The following is a 13160-nucleotide window of genomic DNA, read 5'->3' as shown; positions in this document are numbered from 1 at the left end:
TCATATAATACTTTCGAACATGGGTGGGAAGTCAACTGTCATGGTGGGATTAAATTTGATTGGACCAACTCCTCGATCCTGTTTATAATTAACAAACCACATCAACTTGATAACCACATTTATGTATCAACAAACATATACGCATAAAATTAACTAGCATCAATTATTATCACTTGTTAAGTACCGAAAGGAACACAAAATGAAATTGACAAACCCTTGAAAAGTGGGAAAAACAATACAAAATGGTCCTGGCATGAATTTTGAAGTCAAAATAAACCATACTAACAAGGCTACTTACTTGTGCGGGTGAAGTTTGCTTTCCCTGAGTAGACACCTCTAGGTTACCTGGCACTGTTGGAGGTCTGACATTTAGGCATCGAGTTCGCCTATGGCCTACACAACCACACGTATTGCATGGTCGCCGCTTTACCCCTCGCATGCCCACCGGGTCGTTGCTGCGTCCTGTCCCTTTTGTCCTAACACCAATTGGATCCTTCACCAACTCCCCCTACCCGGCGATGTTACTTGTCTCCGTACCATGGGACTCAAGCATGCTCCTTTCTTCCAACATATGCGTGTCTCGAACAACCTTTTCAACAAAATGCCTAAAGTCCTCCTCTCTAACACATGCAACTTTTGCAAAACATTTGCAGTGTTGGAGGAATGTACCAACCTGACTTCGGTACAGCGCAACAGCATCACCAGTTTGGCAACTCAGGCATTCCTGAGCAGCATCATCCTTTGCCCATTTCGACCATCGCATTAGGACAAGGCTCTTCGGCAACAACTCCATATCTAACCTTACCAGTACCGCTAGAATGTGCACACAAGGCAGTCCGAACGACTCCATCCTGAGACAACTACATTTGAATGAATTATCTGCGGCTAAATGGTATACATCCCACCACATCTGTGGTTTTTGATACTTTTGTATCACATATATGCAACCCTCTTCACGCTCTATGCATTCCAATATGGTCACCTTAACGCACCTCTTAAGACACTCACGATATCTTGAAAAAATTTTTCTCGTAAAACTTATCGCACCAGACCTCTCAAGCTCTGGGAACTGTGTCTGAAGGACTGTGATCCCATACGATGATCGAAAATTGAGCTCCTCCTCATTGTCTCTTAGAAAATCAACACAGCGCTAAAAATTCGTTACAAAATCAAGGATGCCATATCTTCTTTTCACAAACCTCCCTAGCTTCCCGTGGAGTGACTCACAGCGAGAGGTTGTTCTAATACCAGCAAAGAACCTCTAGTGTATGTACGCCGTGGCCCACGAGAACTTCTTCTCATAAATATCCTTTACCCACGCCACTTTCCTTACACCGCACTCCTCCATCATTGATTCCTAATGTTTCTCAAACTCCTCTACCTCTAAGTCAGCCAGCATACAGTGCCTAAACAAGGTTGTGATACGCGGTTTACACACGTTCGATGTTGCATTCTTCAATAGATACCAAGCACATAGCCGGTGATGGGCACCTGGGAAGACCTCCTGAATAGCTAACCTCATCGATCGGTCACCGTCTGTTATCATGCCAGTGGGAGCTTTGCCCTTCATGCATTGCAAGAAGGTTTGCAATACCCAAACATATGATGCCTGTGACTCGCACAAGACCATTGCAGTTGCAAACACGCAAGTTTGGTTGAGGTGGTTAACTTCAGAAAAGACAATCACGGGGAGATTGTACTTGTTCCTCCCATAAGTGGCATCAAAGGCCAAAACGTCCCAAAAAATGTTATAGTCATCCTGGCTACAACCATCACTCCAAAAGATATCACACATGTTTTGTCTTAGACCGACCTCATAACTCCAGAAGAGTTTTTCATCTGCACGGGCAGCCCCTCCAACACCCTTAACGCTGCATTAACATCACCATTTTGCAATAGCCTCTGCCGCCTAACCTTGTTGTAAAGGTCTCTCTTAGTAAAAGGAATGAGATTGAACCCACCAGCCTTTGCGGCAAATGACTCGTATATCTTCGGAATCGAGATCCCAACTTGCCTCAAGCTATCCATGTGAGCTATATCAACATCAGAAACCTTCCGATGTGAAGGTAGGAACTCTACAAATTTCCCGGGAAGTAGCTCGTGGTTATGATCATCCATAAAGCGTGACACAAACCACTTTTCTGTCTCACCATTTGGTTTTATCCGCATTTCAGCAGGACATCCACACCGAGTAACAACCTTGTGTTCCCTCTTCCTATCCTGCTTCTCTAGCCATTTTGTCTCTGTAACCTTGCCGGTTGCACAAAAACGTGTAACTAACAAACTCTCTTTTCTTGTTCTTCAATTTCTTCCCCTGTTGTATTGCAAAACCCTTTATTCGGCTGTACTCTTCGAAAAAAACTGTTGCCTCTTCTGGACAACCAAACTCCAACTTTAACACATCCTCCGCACTTAACAAACCTGCCTTTGACGACTTACTAAAATTACCCGGTGCTTCGTTAAAAGAATCTCCATCGTTGCCATCTTCTTCCATCTCAATATCCAACCCCTCTTCCTAAAAGGAAAAAAAACTTAGCCACAACATCGGTTAAACGAAAATTAGAAAACAATACCCATGTACAGAACGTTAGCATGAACAAAAATAAATAACGGATCTATGCAACCATGATACACACTCTAACTACTTCACTCTAACCTGCAACACAATCAACTAACATATCTTGCTAAAATTCCTACTTTACAACTAACAACTTCCTTAACCTGAAGTTTTTTGGTATGTTATCGATGGTTATTCACACACAAGTACCTACCACTGCAACATTCTATCTAAATAATGCCTATAAGGACCCAACATTTCAGCCATCCACTGCCACGCCTTTCACTCCTCTTCTTGACATACACGATCTTTCCTATAGCTTTCTACTAAAATAATACACACTAATTCGTCTTTCCCTTACTAACCAGTGAAATGTTTAACTACCTGCACAATGTTAACAGGAATCTATAATTGCTTTCACTACCTCATTATAATTCCATGTCACAAATAAAAACCCCAACTGCAGAACCAACCAATCAATCATACACACCGTCATTAGCTTGGCCTTCTAATTCGACCGACTGCAATAACATAGCACACGAAGCCAAAAATTACAAAATTAAATAAACTTCTGTACCTTATAACAAACACGAACGCCTCACTTTGTTCCGGCAGTACACGACCGTCTAACCCCCAGCGGGATCGCATCATAACCTCCACTTGGAGACGCAGACCAACCGTCACTCAAAATGCCCCAAAGAAAACTTAAGGGAGACAAATGCATTTTTCCAATTTTTTTCCATTAAACTTCTACTCGACTTGTGAAGCCACAACGCATATGCTCACTATTTTTCATTCCATCAATTTATACCAAAACCCTTTTTAGCTGGTTACAATAGACATTGCACATTCTAATTCAAGGACATTCTCGTACTTAACCACTTCAGAACAAGACAAATCCTGAATTGGTAACTTGTTCGTACACGGAACATTTGAGTTCTGTTAAAGTACAGCGGAACACCTGATAATTTTCCAAAATTATATACTCTTACTCATTTTTCAAGTATTCGTCATATTGACATTTTACAGCTCTTGCAAGCTGATGGAAATTATATGGCCCATAGCTTGTGTGGTTGGTCTAGTTTTTTTTTTCCTTTGTTTTTCATCGCTAGTTAAAATTCTCAATCATAAAATGAGAGGAGAGTTTAAAAATTCACAAAAATGTTATTTGTACACTAAAATTAGCCACTAAAATCAGTTATTAATGTATTTGTGTATAAATACATGTGTGGTTTAGTTTATTTTTAATGTATATTTATATTTTAATATGTATTTTATATTGGTGGCTGACTTTGATAGCTAATTTTAGTGTGTACGTAATATAGTCGATCTTACAAAGTAGTCGAGCTTACAAAACAACAACTTGCAAACAACCTTATGATAAAGGATCATGTTGCACACTAGCTAGTTAGACCTAACGAACAAGCTGAAATGAACATGACCAAGACTCAAATCTCATACTTAATTAGTCCCTGTGCACGTGGTTGACGCTTGAATCTTGATGTGGAATATTAATAATTTCCAAAACTGGTAGGATATCCCCTAACTAAACACGTAAATTACTATTACTATTAGGGATGGTTGCATGATGAATTATGATCTACGGACATTGATACGAATATGGAATACGATATAATACGAGACAGATAAATATATAAATTTTAAAATTTTATAAGACATAGAGACATGATATATATATATATATATATATATATATATATATATATATATATATATATATATATCAAATATAAAATATTTTTTGATAAATTATAATAATATTTTAATATTTTATTTATATTAAAATATAAAATAATTTTTTAACTATTTTTAATATTTTTAATTATATAAAGTATTTAAAATATTTTTTATTTTAATAAATAATAATATATATTATTTTAAAATTTATTTTAAAAATATTTATTAAAAATAAGGCTGAACTGATAATTTAAGTTGTCCAAGTGTGTTAGAAAATGTGTTGTGCTTCATAGATGAAGAATGAAAGTCGCGTGTCCCTAACATGGGGTTTTCTAGTTTCCATTCCCCTCCCTACATAATAGCAGAAGGGCACGACTATCAAATACTACCAATCTAATCTGTCTCCAACTACAACTTACAAGGCCAAGCTACAACACCTACAATCTTAGATATTTATTAGGATTTAGTTATTTTAGGGCACATGTCAAGAGAATAATAATAAAAAAATTAATTTTTTTATACATTTAATATTTAAAAATATAATTGTAGGAAGAAAGGAAGAACTCTTTAATTTTAGAAGGAAATAATTTATTTTAATTGTAACGAAGTGACATATAACATATTTTAGTTGTAAAATTAATAGGGAGGAGGGTAGTACTCTTTAATTTTTGAAAAAAAAATTTGATTTTAATTGCAATGAAAAAGTAATATGTGACACTGATGACCAGTCAAGTAAAGCACACTATTAAACAATACAAAAATGTTATTCGTACATTAAAATCAATCACTAAAATTAGTCATTAATATAACTGTGTATAAATATATGTATGGTTTAATTTATTTTTAATGTATATTTATATTCTAACATATATCTTATGCTAATGACTGATTTTGATATACACATAAAATAATCGTAAACAATATCAGTACCAATATATCTTAGCTAGCTAATAATAATGAGTGTAGAATTATACTATAGGTTATGCTATCGTAATGAAGGTAATTCTCTTCTTCACGTGATGAAAGTGATATAGGCATATTAAATAAAAATTTTTTATTTAAATTATTTAAATATTATATTTATAAAAATATGTAATCTGTAGCGTATTTATGTCTATTTTACATATTTTGAATACAGAGTCATCAAAACTAAAAAAAACATAACTCAAGTACTTTATATCCAAGATATAAACAATTTAAAAATCCTTACATAAGCCAAGTACATATTGTATCCAGGATACAACTTTCTTAACACTGTATTCGAGATACAAGTATAATAAGTATAGTGGCAATGTACCCGAGATATGTGTTTAAATAAATAGGGGTCTCTGTACCTTGAATATATAACAAAAAATATCCATATAAATAACTTCTTGACTTATCCATTCTACATCCATCTTTATTTTATCTATTATTCTTTTTTTTCTTCCAAAAAATGGCTAGTAATTAATTTTTTTGTAGTAATTTATTCCAATGGGAACATTAGAAACGGTGTATGAGAGGGTAATATTTAAGTGCAATTCACCTGTGATGCTGTACACTTTTCGTGATTTTCTAGATGCGCTTAAGAATATCATCTTGATCAACATGAGAGCAATCAAATTGAAGGAGGTTAGATATATTCCTATCACCGCTGCCTAATGGAGGTTTTACTAATAAGATGTTTTGGGTTGAAGCTGATAAGCACATCAGTATAATGTTTGATGTGAATAGTAGACTGATGCTGCAACATGTGATGGAGTTGTATGCTGAGGTTCGTGACGTGTTTGGTGATTTTGGGCCATCTTCTTCAATACCCCATGCAGTTCTGGTCCAGTTCCCATGAGGCTGATTCACTTCGTCGATCTATGAAATAATGTTGACGTAGAGTTGAACGAGTCTAATTCAGATTATGTTGTCACTCAAGTCACCACACTTCGTCACCCCCGGGTCGTCTTAAACAAGAACTCATCCACATTGATCAAATCCTCTGATCGATGTTGCTAATCGCCAAGCTGTCTCTTTATCCTGTTCACATGATGGAACTCCACAAATGAAAGCGCACTAGCGGCACCATGGATCTCCATGTACAAATCTCGCCAGCGCTCCTAATCCAATCAAGCATCATTTGATGTAGCTAGGGATCATCGTACCGTGTCCACCGTAACTGGAAATACGCATAATACAATATTTAGCACTAGAAAGTAATTTATGTATAACATACGAAGATTCTACACACGTACCTCATCAAACCTCAGCGCATCCAGCCTGCACTATAATCTAAAACCTCTATCATGATAGTGATCCCTAGTCTGCTGTTCAAGTCCCGCCAACCAAATAATTGAAAAAAGTTAGAGTTAGTTTTTAATATTGCACATCATTATTATTAAAACAAAAATATTAAATAATTACCTCGAAGTAAGAAGAAATATGAGAATATTGTATCCACTAGGACAAAAAGTCGGGAACTTGTGGTAGATTCACAATATGACTAACAGCACGCACCTGACAATGTCTATCGTATTACGCCCGATAACGCTGCACAACAAATGATATGTGTGCAATAGTAGAGTAGAGCCCCATGACAACCTTCTACAACTATCAAAGCCCTCCAAAAACGACAACCATATGAGGGGGGACAAGGTTGGCTAACTTGTCTGTAAACAAGTATTCTTTGATCAACATAAGTAAGTAACATCTGGCATACTAGCGGTGAGTAGCTGCATCAGCGCCTGGTGGAATGTGAGCCACCCTGTTATTGAGCCAAGTCATCTTCAGCCCGAAATTATGCTTTCTGTCCTTGTGATGGGGTGGAGGTCTGTCACCGAGTAAATCTGCAACCTACTACTATGTGGGGTGCCCATGAAACTGTTAGAAATATCTAGTACATCTGCCTATTAGGTCACCATCTATGTGCAATCCAAGATGGTATGCCACATCCTGGACTGTGATAGTGACCTTGCCGCACTCAATGTGGAAAGTATGAGTCTCTGATCTCCACCGCTCCACATATGCAGAAAATAAGGTATTGTCAAAAATGAAATTCCTTAGCTCTACTGCATGTCCAAACCCAACATTCTTGATATATGGTAGTAGCACCTCAGGCAGCGGGAGCCCCAAAGTCACACAACGTGCCAAGAGCAACCGAGGTGATTGTACAACTATTATTCATTAGTCTTAAATTTGTGCCCATTGTATTTAATATTGCTTTACAATCAAATAATTACGAATATAACTTAATTAAATTTAATTAAATAATTTAATGCATGTGAATATTACTATACATAAAAAAATACATTATTTACTTAATAATATAATTTAATTAAATTTAAGCATGACTCATTAACAAATTTAATGCACAAGAGAATATATTTTTTAATTAAAAATAACAAATAAAAATTGTAATTATTGCATAATAAACTAACACGACAAATATAAATTATTTCATATATACCTAATCAAATTCTAATGTTCTACTCTTCTAACAGATTTCATTTGAGTAAATACTAAACATCTAATTAACTAAAAGCTAAATAAATCAAAATATATTAACTGATTAACTATTAAAAAAAATAAATACATAAACTGACCACAAAATCCAATGTTTCGACTGCATGCTAGGTTACATTTAGCCTGTTAATATTTTTTGATCAGACGTAAACCACTCGTCTAGCCGTGTATGCTTTTAAAACTATCCAAAGTTAAAAAAAATTTAAAATGAAGCCAAGGATTTCTACTACACATGCCTTATATAGTGTTTCAATGCATTGTGTCTGTTTTTCCACTAAGCACGTCGAGTACACAATATCCGGTCACTACATTTTGACCATACCTCAATAGCATTCAAGTTGTGCATCGCTGACTCACTGAGTTGTTTCATATCTAGGGTATAATGTACTCGGAATGTATGTTTAACGTGATTTAAGACACTGTACTCAAAATATGAATTGTTTTGGATAAACTTAAATACACTCTATATTACACATTTTCATAAATATTATATATAAATAATTTAAAAAAAATCCCATTAATGAATGATGCGTGTCAGTGGCGATGCGATGCGAGAACAAATCAATTGTGTGCAATGATAATTTCATTAACTTTTTCTCTCTCTGAAATCGCTAATTAAGTTTTTTTTTGTATTGAATGGGGCTAAAGCCCCAATCGATAGTTAAATTTAATCTTATAGCAATGACAAATGATGATAATTTGTTTATTAGGCTTCTTTTTGGTAGTGTTACCTATTTTTGCTAGGGGTTATCGTTTTTATTTCTGATGTTAAGTGTCTTTTATTTTTTTTATTTTAGTTGGTTTAGATTGAGATTTTTGGTACGAGGATAAGATTTTTGAAGCGGCATTGTGGATCAGGGAGAGGACAATAATAATTACATATAGAAAAAATAATAACAATAATATGAAAGTGAAATGTAAAAGCTAAAAAGCAAGCCATGTAAATGTTGGGAGGGACTTTGAAGATTGCCTAAAGATATCATAGATTTATTTCGCGTGTGAGTTATTAGATATAATTTTAGTAACATCGTTGGTATGGTGTATTAGTATCCATGTTATACTATCTTTGGCAGAGACTATCATTCCTCTTATGCTATTTATTTTGCAATAGATATTCACTCATATAGAAGACATTTTCATGTATTGGTATTGCTTGATGGTAGACTTTAGGGGTAGGACTGTGTACCATCTTGACTCTTATCCAGATTCTAATATGGTTTATGATCGGGAGCAACTTATCTGAAAGATTGTAAGTAAAACCAGATAGTTCACTGCTTCTATTATTTTTTCCATGGAAATGCATGCTTAATTGAAATAATGGTGACTTTTTTATATGGATAAATTACATGAAATCATGACTTCCGAGACGTACGGACGTCTTCAGTGGTATACTCTAGACACCTTGCAAATTCGCTTATAAGAAGGGGGCCAGGGAGTTCCAAACTGCAACACAAGGTAATATTTAACTTAACCATACAATCATAGGGATTTGACGAACTATTTTTTAGTGCACAACCCAATATTAACATGTCAAAAAGTCTATCCATTTTGGTGATAGCTTAGCTTCATGGGTTATCTATTGGCTCAACCCGAACGGGAAGTTTAATGCTTTAAAAATTAGCAGCCTGGTGAGTGTATACCAGTTAAATGTAATGTGTTCAACGATTATAACATGATAGATTTATATGTAAATGTATTCATTTGTTATCAACTTTGGTAGCTTGAAGATTCCAACATCAGAAGATTGATTGCGATATCTCTTGTTGGAGGGCCTTTTAACACCATTGGAAGCCCTATTAGGATCAGAGAGACAGTGGCAAAGACGTTTCATCGTATGGAGCTACAAGACGAAAAGATTTCACTAGGACATACTATTAAGGCTCTGGGTGAAGTAGGTCATAGGTCTCAAGATAGTTGATAAACTCTTGAGAAAAACAAGATTGTCAGGGTTTATACATGTCCTTGTCGACAGTTATTTTATTTTCTTTCGTAGCATTGAATTCCCTTTGTCTAGCTAGTTTAGGCTTTTGCATGATTTGTCCCCATAGTTATGAATATAATATTTAGTTTCTATGTCCTATATGTGGTTCATTTTATATGTGGGTCACTGTGTGATAAATTAATACGAATTTTATGGATCTAATGGCATGTTGAGCGAATTTATTTTGAAAAAGGATAAACATATGCAAACATCACGATTATATTATTTATTAACATTAAATTGATTTTGTAGCATTACGAAGACATTTTGGTACAAAGCAGATTATGATTAATAAATTTAAATTGGAATATCTTTCAGGTTTACATACCATTAACCCATTTCAAACATGTTATCATGGTTAAATTAAAAAATCCACGAGTCAAAGATACAACCTTTGTATTCCACTTAATGATTGGCAATAGATGCGACAACATTATCGTACTATCTTCTCGACAAGGCGTAGGATTCGAAATGTTGCTGCCATATTTGATATTCTGAGAAGAACTATATTTGGCAATCAGTCTTTAGCAATCTATGATGCTCCTTGATATGTGATATGATTCAGGTTTAATCTGCCAGACTTAGTAACGTTGACTGTGTTGATGTTAATCTATTATAAAAGTTACTGGACACTGCATGTTACACAATAACGAAATTACTTCGAGGATATCTTTATCCGCCTATGCCAGATTCCAATAGTGGTAATGGAAATGGTCATCTATGTGCTGAGACAAGTGATTTATGTGAGGCAAGCCCTTGCTTGCCCAAAAACACTTTAAAAGAATCGTTGGAGTCATAGAGGAGCCACGAAAGTTAAGCCATTCTCCAATTCCTTTAAGAAATGTCATCTCGCCAGAAAGTCATTCTGCAAACCCGAAGGACCAATATTTAAAAACTAATGGAGACAAGGCCAACAAGGGTTCACCTCCTCCGGAGAAGGAGCTAGACCTTACACAACAGATGCCGAAAATCCCTAGTGAAGTTACCTTAACACAACCGTCTCAGCTTGTAAGCATGGGTTTGCCTCTTTATGTATAACTTTGCGTATAACGTTTATCCATGGCATCCACATTAAAGCTGTTTGCTTATATATTCTTTGTAGGGCCAAGTAACTTCGAATAGCGAGGTAACGTCGTTCATCAACGCTTTGACTGCTACAGTGGACCACTTAGCATCGAAGATAGAAGCATGTGAAATCAGCCAGCTTGAGCGCGACCAGGCACTAGACATTATGCATTCTACTCTTTTTTGTATCCAAGCTAGGTCACAAATAAAATAGAGAAGGAGTATTCAGACGTTACTGGAAATTTGTCTACGACAACAACACCTAAGAGAACGGTAGATAGTCAAAGCTACGGTAATCTGGATGAGTTCAACACAACCATTATGGTACCTATATCCATCCATGATGATGATGAATCGACGACAAACCCACCGATGAGGCCATCGCAGTCAACCACTATCCACGGCAGAAACCAAAAGAGCAATGGTCAACAAGGATCATTCAAGGTATGGTGATGTCTTTTTCTTTTTTGGTTCTTCTGAAAATTGACTTCAAGAAAATTGTTATTTTTTTGTTAGGTCCATTATAACAAAAAAATGCATGTTTTTTTTATTTCTTTTTTTTTGTTTGGGAAGATTCCAAAAAAGTCTTTTTTGGGGATATTTTTAAAACTTTTTGGGACAGATAAATCTGACTCGAAGAAAAATGTGTTCTTCTTTTTGGTGTTAAAAATAACTTGAAAATGATCTTTTTTTTTTATTTTTTAGTATGGGCAAAGTGTAGAAAGCCTACTTTCTTAGAATTCGGATATGTCATGTTTGTAACTGGATAAGTTTTTTTTTTTAAAAAATTGAACTGGATACGTGGTTTATTTATAAGGCCCATTAAGCTTGTGGTTGGGCCACTATCCAGATCGAAAACGATAACGGGCTGTAACAAAAGTAATTACCTTAATACTGAACAGTCATACTCTAGATTAGAATCCTAATGTATAACAACGATGTTGCAGACAATGGCGAAAGTTGTGGCACACCAAGAGAGGAAGTTAATATTCACTCAAGGGAACCATTTCACCCACTTAGTTGGACCCTCATAAAACCCTCGCACAACTTTACAGGGATATCCTACAATGATGACTAAGAATAACTACGGGCGCTCCTCAGTAAACTTGCTAAGAACGGGTTCCATTGGTGGCAACTCAAAATATGATGGACTAGGAGCTGCTGAACCAATACAGGACTTCCCAGTGAACCCACCTTTCATAGGTCATGTTAATAGTCCAAGACCACCACCATCCACCAATATTAGTTTGTTTGGTAGTATGATGAACACAATGAGCTTGGACGCCATGTTAGGGGTTCCGGAAGACAAGCGACTCCTAAAGCCAACAGATACAAACTCACTGACTTGTAGAGAACAGTTGCTGCATATGCATCTAACCCAGAAGGAGACCCCATGTAAGTTTCGATCGTGAAAATTGCTCTATAATTATGTTACCAATTTGTGAACCATATTTATTTTGCTTTTCATTGCTAATTTGTGATTCAAACACAACCTTGTAGGGAAGAGCTCATTAGGTTTGGACCTTTTATCTTGAGGCGACACAACATAGTAACCCTCCAGTCGCTTCACATGCTGAATGACAACATTTTTGAAATGTTTACTTTATGGATGAGTCTGACCACTCGTGGAACTAATGGGGTAGAATTCTGGACGATAGGGTAGAATTATGGACCTTGCCTCCTGGATTCGCGGTAAGTAGGACAAGGACATAGTAAAATGTGAGTTTTAATTTTCATTATCGATGATTAGCAAAGAACTGTAGAGGTTGATTTTCGGGACAGAATATTTGCTGAGAAACTGGCGAGTTGGTGCGGAATTTCTAGATCCACAAACTAACTGGCAAGTGCACGGGTTGTACCGAGTAATACCTCATGTGAATGAGGGTCGATTTTACAAGGATTGATAGACTGAGCAACAATGGTCAAATGATTTCTTAGTTAGGCAAGCAAAAAGTGGTATTTTGGGGTTCAAAAGCATTAAACAGTAATTGAGCAAGTAGGAAAGCAAACAGTGAGAATTTTGTGAAATATATATATATATATATATATATATATAGGAAAGCAGTTAAGGTATCAGAGATGTTTATTCTTCCGGATTAACTTTTCTTACCAACTAATTTAATTATGCAAGATTTATTTCATGGCAAACTGTCAGTGACTAAACCCTAATGTCTTAGTGATTTAGTCTCCTCTAACCTAGTTAACCGCCAATGTCTTGGTCACTTAATTTCGATTAGATGGTTAAGTTCAATTCTAGTTTATAGCCACAAAAACCCTCATTACCCAGATATAAAAGGATTATATGTCACATATCCCGTTAAGTCCAAGTAATTAGCAATTTAGGAGGAATTTACTTTCAAGCTATTGTTC

General features: G+C 35.7%; 1 pseudogene; it reads right to left on the bottom strand.

Moving 5' to 3' along the window:
- On the bottom strand, positions 1–2494 carry LOC148563467 (protein FAR1-RELATED SEQUENCE 5-like; annotated as a pseudogene).
- Between the last annotated feature and the right edge of the window lie 10666 nt (positions 2495–13160).

This window comes from Arachis ipaensis, chromosome B5 (assembly GCF_059453495.1).
Source record: "Arachis ipaensis isolate K30076 ecotype BB chromosome B5, ASM5945349v1, whole genome shotgun sequence".
NCBI classification, from domain to species: domain Eukaryota; kingdom Viridiplantae; phylum Streptophyta; class Magnoliopsida; order Fabales; family Fabaceae; genus Arachis; species Arachis ipaensis.
This window is presented reverse-complemented; position numbering and strand designations above follow the sequence as displayed.